Source organism: Dasypus novemcinctus, chromosome 13, assembly GCF_030445035.2.
Source record: "Dasypus novemcinctus isolate mDasNov1 chromosome 13, mDasNov1.1.hap2, whole genome shotgun sequence".
NCBI lineage: Eukaryota > Metazoa > Chordata > Mammalia > Cingulata > Dasypodidae > Dasypus > Dasypus novemcinctus.
The window spans coordinates 81495727-81504274 of record NC_080685.1 but is presented as its reverse complement, the minus strand read 5'-3'; positions in this window follow the sequence as shown (position 1 = coordinate 81504274).

Below are 8548 nucleotides of genomic sequence, written 5' to 3'. Positions count from 1 at the left end.
GGAATGGTTTCCTTTCAACAAATAAGTATATTCAGTCTTCTTAATGACCAAAACAGACTTCTTACTCTACACTAAATGCTGTGATTTAGACATTATCGATAAAAGTATCCATATGCTGACTGGTGGATGTATTATTAATTTCTTATCTTCATTGTTGATGTAATTTACTCCACAATTAATGTTTATCATGGTTCTAGGATACCATTTGGTAAGATAATAAAAACTGTTTTCAACAAACCTATTAAGAAAGAGATGAAAACCTGAAATAGTCATTTAAAGGAGAGAACAAATCAGTCTTCAAAGACATGTAGCTAATTCTGATAAGCCCATTGCTAATATACTCTTAAATAAAAGAGTACAAACATCAAATAATTTTTGAAATTCTAATTTCACTGATTAATTTCAACACATTCTATTTTTAAACTTCCTTTGCTAGTTTTGCATTCCTTGTTTTTAGTACTGTTATAGACTAGAGATATTGACCAGACTCAGACTCTGAATAAAGTTCCAATTGAGAGCTTTATTAGCCGCGTGGCAACTGCCCCATCCTACGCAGAGGAGAGAGCAGCCCCGAGTCGCGGGGGGAGGGGAGTTTGCTTATATAGGCCTTTAGGTTCAGGGCAGGGGGCAATAGCTCAGCAAGCAAACATGTACAGAAGCAGGTGTTTGCAGTTAATCAAGCGCTGGCAATCCTATCAGCGGAGATAAGCGGTTGAGGAGTTTTTGTTATTTACAAGGGTCTGAGTCAGGTTGGTAAAACCTTGAGATAAGGTTTTACAGTCGAGCAAGCTTGTTACAGAAGCGAGATAGATGTGGTTAGGGGACTGTGAAATTTTCCTCTCGGGTGGGGGTGATCACAGTCTCCTACTTCTACACATTCCCTACTTCTCTTTTGGGGAGAGATTCAAACCTTTGAATTTGAGTACTCTCCAGTGTTCTGCATAGGTAAGCTTTGGTATGGGGTGTTCAGGATTAAGAGCTTAATGGTTTGCACTCTCTCTCGCATAAATTGAACTAAATGATTATGAGTGGGCCGCAGGTTAACAGCAATAATAGGAGGAGTAAGGGGCCTGAAAAGGCAGTGATAAGGGTTGTAAGCCACGAGGACTAATTAAATAAGCCTTTATACCAATTTTTGGTGGCTGACAGCCTTTTCTCGTTCTTCTAGTTGTTTCTAGATTAAGTTTAAGTTTTTTTTTTTTTTTTTAAATGATGCCGGAGTGGTTAGCATAAAAGCAAGTTTTTCTTAAAGGTAAACAGAGGCCTCCTTGTTTGAGGAATAATAAGTCCAGTCCGCGCTGGTTGTGGAGTACTACCTCGGCTAAGGAATTAAGTGCCTCTTTTAAATGTGAAATTTGATATTCAAGGTTCTTGAGGTCCTGGGTAACCAGGGCTGACAATTGGCTGACATCAGAGTGACATTTGATATTCAAGGTTCTTGAGGTGCTGGGTAACCAGGGCTGACAATTGGCTGACATCAGAGTGACATTTGATATTCAAGGATCTTGAGGTCCTGGGTAACCAGGGCTGACAATTGGCTGACATCAGAGTGACTTTTTACGAGAGCTGCAGATCTTACCGGTTGACCCAGCAATGCTCAGCCCAATTAGAAGGGGAACTAGGATTGGGGCCCTCTTGTACCAGTGGTGCTCAAGACTTGATGTTTCAAGATAGTCTCTCTCAGTTTTTTCAGAGAAGTAATGTATGGGCTACTATGCCTCAGTTTTTAACATTTCCCCCTTTTTGTTTTAGTCAAAGTGACCATACCTGTCTTAGGTTGCCCTCCTTTGAGAGTTTTACCCGTCATTGGCTACCAGCCAAGCTCTTTGACTTGGGGAAGTTACTGAAGTACTTTTGCCAGCACCAGATCACTTACATGTCCCATGGCTGTTATCCTTTGCAATTTCTTCTGAAAACACCATCCAGCACAGGTGAAAATTATGAGCAACAGAACAAACATGATCAGCCTTATTCTCAAAGCTGACAGGAAACGCCGTGACTTCCACTAATTGACTGGGTTAAATTTTGTAATATATGAAATCATACCTGAGAAAATATTCTTATTATTTGCTACATGAATTTGATTTTGAGACATTTCTAATTTTTTTTTGTAATTCAATTATTTCCAGAGAGATATTACTCTTATGGTTTAGCAAATGATTCTTAATTTTTTTCTATTCTATATCAGATGAATTATAGGCATGAGGAGTAATATAAAAGTTGCTTTCATTCAATCACCTTTCAATCCCCTTAACAAGTTTAAATTATACAATTGATTTTCAATATGTAAAACAGCAGATTCTAATTCATTAACTCAATTACTTAACTGTTTACCAATGTGATCTTGGCTATGCCATAAATCACTAGCATTTTATGCTAATCATGCCATGTATTGTTGAGTTTGTACTTTTATGTAAAATTATCATAGCAGTAGCAGCAGCTGTAATGATTCCAGTCAGTCTCAAAATGCTTATAATAAGCAGTTCAATAAAGTGTTTAGTCTGTTTCAAGAATTCTTGTACCGTATGTAGCAATAACTGACTTTCAGGAGACGACTGCCAAATCCTCATCATTCTCATAGGTATCCAGATGCCTTTTCTTCTTCTGGCCATTGTTATTGTTTTTCCACCCTGCAACACACTTTTTGGTAGACATGTATACAAGGCACCATTTTCATAAAACAATGAGTTATTCTTAATAGTTACTTTACAAGTCATGAAAACACATGGATCTTTAACACAGGCTTTAAAATGATATGTTTAAGGTTAAATACTGTCTTGCTTTATTTATATTTCTCAGCCATTCATACAGAGGGGCAATTCCAAGAAATGTTTTTTTATAAATTCTTTTGCAGGTCATGACTAGTATTTACTTTTCTTTACTTTTCTTTGCAATGTTAACAGTTCCTGCTACAATTGCATAAGGAGAGAGCACACAGGCCCAAAGCCACAGGCAGACACAAGCTGCAAGCTCACAGTTCCAGAATCTGCAAAGCCAATGTGATGCATGGCAGCGATTGCCACAGGTTATCTGAGGGCTCATTCTTCTCAAGAGCAGGAGGGACTCTACGTTAGTTATTGGCGTTGGCGAGTAACAGGCAGCTAGAACTGCCAGGCTAGGCACCACAAGGTTCGGTACTCACGATGCCTGTTTTTTCCAGTGGAGCCACTTTGCCTTTTTTCAGGTTTTAGTGGTAGGGTCCTGGATCTTCACAAAGGCATCTGCGTCAACAGTCCTGAAAGGGATGTTAGTGGGGTGGGCAGAGACATGACAGTCACCTGTTACTACTAGCAGGTATCCCCGATGTTTTTTCATAGATCTGAGGGTGATTTACAACAGTCCGTCATTTCTGTTTTGCTTTTGTATTTGCAATCCATCCCTGGATAGGGATGGCAGTTTTCAGAGTGATCAGACACTATTGTGTTAAATCGTTCACTTTTTGCAGGACCTCTTATGCGGCACATAATTGTTTTTTTATATTGAACTTTTGGCTTTTTTCCAGAATTGTGATTAAAACACAAGGGGTACTTGTTTAAAATTTTGCCTTTGCCACAAACTCCACTCAAACCAAATATTGGTGGTTGCTACATTTAATTCATAGGCTAAGTTAATGTCCACAGTTTACTTTTTTTCTATCATTTAAAGCAGTTTGCTGAAGGTTTTCCCACTTTTATGAAGGACTTTTTTTTAATTAATACATACAACAGCTTCAATATTTGAGCTAAATGAGGGATGAAAGATTTTTAGTATTTTAATAATATTACAGATTCTATTAACATGAGAAAACATTGTACTTTATCAATTAGAGCAGAAAGTATAGTTTTATCTTACTCAACTAAACAACACTTAATATAGAGTAGCAGGGACTTTGCAGCCTGTTCTAATTGTTTGCGTAGTTCAGATTCTTAAGATACTACTGTCTCTGATGTTTCTTTTAATTTTGAAAAAAGGATTACTGGTTAGTAACATTATCAGTAGGGTTTTAGACACAGATTTCTTCTACACAGTCAGACCACCATCACCATGCCAGGAGAGATGGTTGGGCTATGCACATAGCCCTGAAAACACTGCAAAAGTCCATTGTTGGGTTTTTCACAGATAGAGGAATGCAGGCTGCCCTGACCTGTTCAAGAAGACACTAAAGAAAGTCTTAGCAAGTTTTAAAACAAACTGATAGCAACACAGCTGGACATTAACTTTTTGCAACAAACTAGCAATATTTGGACTGCTGCATACTACAGTGTTATTTTAATTTATGATAAGAGGTTGTTTCTGTGACACATACTTTTTTATAATAATTAAAACCATAATTAACTACATTGTACTTCTGTTTAATATTATGCTGAAATATTGGTAAATTTATACACTCTTAAGTATTCATTTGAACCTTTTATTCATACAACTTTAACTAAGAGAGGGTTAAAGAAAAAAACATGTTAATTTTATAACACTTTTAAACACTTTCCATTTGACTTATAACATATTAAATGAACTCAACTATTACTTTAAATTTTTTTTCAAGGTAAAAGAACAAATCTTTTGCAATTAGCCTGAAATAAAAAGCTACTTTTCAGGAATTGATTCTGAGAAAGCAGGCTTGAACATTATGTTCCTTTAAAAGAGATAAGACCTTTTCTTCTTCAAACACTGAGGAAATGATGAGGTTAAAGCACAAGAAGCTATTTTGATAAAACAGACTTTTTTTTTCTGTATACTAATTATTCAGGAAACTTTTACCAAAACAGACAAACGACTTGAGAGATTTTGAGAAAGAACAAAATTTCCAACCTTGCGTCAGTACATTACCCGATACCAAACTCTTTAAAACTCTACGGATAGACCCACCGAATTTCACTCAACCTTAATAACAAAAATTTCCCCTTCACAAACCTTCTACACTTTCTGCATTCACCCAGGCTTCGTCCCACACTCTACTGTTCCCAATAATCAATCATTTTATCTCAGGACAAAATCTCCTGTTTCCTTAACAATAAAAACACATTCCATACATGCCACATACATAAGTTACCAGGCAAACTTCTTATGACATATAATTACCATTAACATTAAACTTTTCTTCACTTTAAACTTAGTAGCATGCAATACCAAAAACAGTCTCCCAGAAGCAAGTTGGCAGGGGATGCTGGCCACCGACAAGCCCTACTGTTATAAAATTACCTTTTATTATTATTATTATCAATTCAGTTTTTGTTTAATAGTGACTTTCTGGATTTGGCTATTTAAACACTTTAATTTAAACAATGCTTCATTAAACTTTTTATAATTATTTATAACTATATAGACTATAATTATACTAGTTTTGTTGTAGAATTTGAGAGAGGTTCAATTATTTGCATATAGAAAGGCCAGGACTCAGGAATGATTTTGAGAAGGAAAAATGGTTTATTGACAGCCGGCTGGACTCGGGTGCTTTCCGTTTCAAATCCGAGTTCTGAACAAGATTTTCAAGCTCCTTCTATACAGGGTGGGGAGTCAAATGGTGCTTTTATCAAAGAAAACTACTTTCTTGGTTAGTTAAGTCTTTGCCTGAGTACCAGGTAGGTTTTGAATTAACCTATTGCTTATACCTCAGGTGAGCTTGAATCAGCATCATGCCCACATTCTGTCTGGATACAACTTTGAATACACATTCAGTCTTACATCCTTTCTGAACATTCAAAGACCATATTACTTAACTGGATTTCTAGAGGCTAGGCACACTTGGATATAGAATTAGATGATTTTGAATTTATGCACAGGCTATATTATATTTTTTATTCGAGGCCAAGTCCAAGTTCCCTTAAGTTTTGGCATTACCACTATCAGAGTTTCCCTGGACTGACTGGTATGTATAGAGTTTGCATTGCTAAATTGCCTCCTGGGACTGGAGTTGTTGCCATGGTCACCAAGAGCAGGACAGCAGCCTCTTACCATCCCACACCCACAAGTCAGTACAGAAAGTCTAGGGTAAGGTTATCTCTGAAGAGATAAACAGCCTCCCACCCATAGCCCATATCACTTTAAGACAAATTTTATTTTCACAGAACACATTCTCTTACTTAAAATTACCACAATATCTTCTACAATTCACCACATGCATTTAAGTTTCATGAGTTTATGAAAATTAGCCATCCTATTTTAGGGTAAAACACACCTTTTTGAAAAACTTATTAAATTTCAGTTAGCATTCCCACAAATTTGTAACTTTCTTTAATATTCATTTTTTTACATCCTTCATTTTATTCTTTGAGGAAAAAACCTATTCACTTTAATTTAGGCAGGAACTATTTTTTTAATGAAAAGACACAGTAATTTTGTTAAGACTTACAATTTTTGCCATTGTAGAAATCCCATTAACATTCAAATTTATGTATTAATATAAGCACTTATTTAATATTTGGCTATTTGAATAGAGCTCTTTTAAAAAATCTTTATATATTAATTTATATCACCATCTGGAGGTATCAAAATACACACTGATATTGAACAAACAGACAAATACAAAGCAATTGCAACACATTAGCAGAAACATACAGTTTACAATTGATTCACAATTCTTCACAAATTACACAGAACAGAAATACAAAAAGACAAACAAGACAGGCTAAGAGACAAATCAGACAACCTGAACCAGAGTCAAGAGTGACGTCTTGCTCTGACCGGTGGGTGGGATCTATTTGCTGCATTCAACAGATCCACTTCCCCACAATCCAGACTCTGCAGAGGTTTTCCAGAAAACAGATTCACCTAGGGATGTCCCATTTGCTGATCCTGGGCCCAGGAACTCCTGACGCTTTCCAGATAGAATTTAGGTGGAGACAAGTTCTAGGGCCAGGCAGTTTCCAGGGTGGAGGAATGTCTCTCTGAGGCCTTCCCCTAGACTGCCGGTCTGTCCCCAGAACAGTATCCATCTCCTCTAGTCTGAGGAGATCAACCCTGCTGGAGTGGGGGATCTTGTTGATCTATCTTGCTGGGGCCTCCAAATGTTATAGACTAGAGATATTGACCAGACTCAGACTCTGAATAAAGTTCCAATTGAGAGCTTTATTAGCCGCACGGCAACTGCCTCATCCTACGCAGAGGAGAGAGCAGCCCCGAGTCACAGTGGGGGGAGGGGGGTGTGGTGAGTTTGCTGATATAGGCCTTTAGGTTCAGGGCAGGGGGCAATAGCTGAACAAGTAAGCATGTACAGAAGCAGGTGTTTGCAGTTAATCAAGCGCTGGCAATCCTATCAGGGGAGATAAGCGGTTGGGGAGTTTTTGTTATTTACAAGGGTCTGAGTCAGGTTGGTCTTTTGGCAGGGGTTGACAAGACTTTCTACAGGAGGAGGCCTTGAGATAAGGTTTTACAGTCGAGCAAGCTTGTTACAGAAGCGAGATATATGCAGTTAGGGGGCTGTGGAGTTTTCCTCTCAGGTGGGGATGGTTACAGGCTCCTACTTCTCCACAGTACTAGTTGCCTGCTTTCAGTTGATATGTAATAAGAGGGAAATCATTCAACTTTCACATCGCGACTCAGCCAAGACATGGAGTCAGGCTATTCAGAGAGCATGTGAGGTGATAATGCTGGAGATTACCTAATCTGTAGTCCCTTTTTGCTAAAATCTCCTTCATTCTTCAGTTTTACATCACACCCAAGTCCCTAATTTATGTCCCATCCTTCTCTTTATATTCTTCTTACTGATGCTCTGGGAAGCTAAAGCATTTTTAGAAATGTGTTTCATGCAGAGTTGGGCAAGTTTACTAAAATACTCTCGGATGCCTTATACTGTATACTGTTTCCTAAAGCCAACTAATGGACAGTACCTAGTGGAAAATGTCTCACTTCTTCTTTCAGCCCTTTTACAATTCAATCTAAATAGCCTTTTGTTTACAAAGTATCATTTTACATTTCAATATGTCTTTTCTTTCTCCTCTCATCCACTTTCAAAGTTTCTCCATTTTCTTACTTATTTTTGCATAGTTTCTACCATATTATCAGAATGGCATCCAAATATTTGTATTTTGTATTGTATTTGAATTATTAACATTGCTTTGATGATTTTTTTAAGGTTTTTAAATTTTTGTTTTGATAATTATTTTAAAGAATGCTCAATTACTTTCAATTTCTGTAGCATAATTTATAATCCTTTTCTTGAATATTAAAACTGCTTTCAATTTTTCTTATTGTGAAGCTGGAGAAAAATTATTTGCAATCCTTTTACTAAAAATTGCATACATGTCAGTAGATGGAAGATGATGACAAAATATTTGTGCTTGGATATGGCTTTGGTTAAATCTGCATATTTGTAAAATCTTGTTCCTAGGGATTCAATTGTGTACTCCAGTTGGGATGTTTTCTCCATTTTATTCTGCATTCTGGTTGGTGTGGATTCATTGTAGATAAGACTTCGCCAAGATAGTGTGGTCCACTGAATCAGATTGGGCCTTAATCTGGATTACTGGAGTCCTTTACAAACAAAGTGAAAGTCAGATGGAAGGAGAAGCTACAGGTGGCAATCGGAAACTGGAAGTCAACAGAACTGGAAGAGAAAGGAGAAGACACCGCC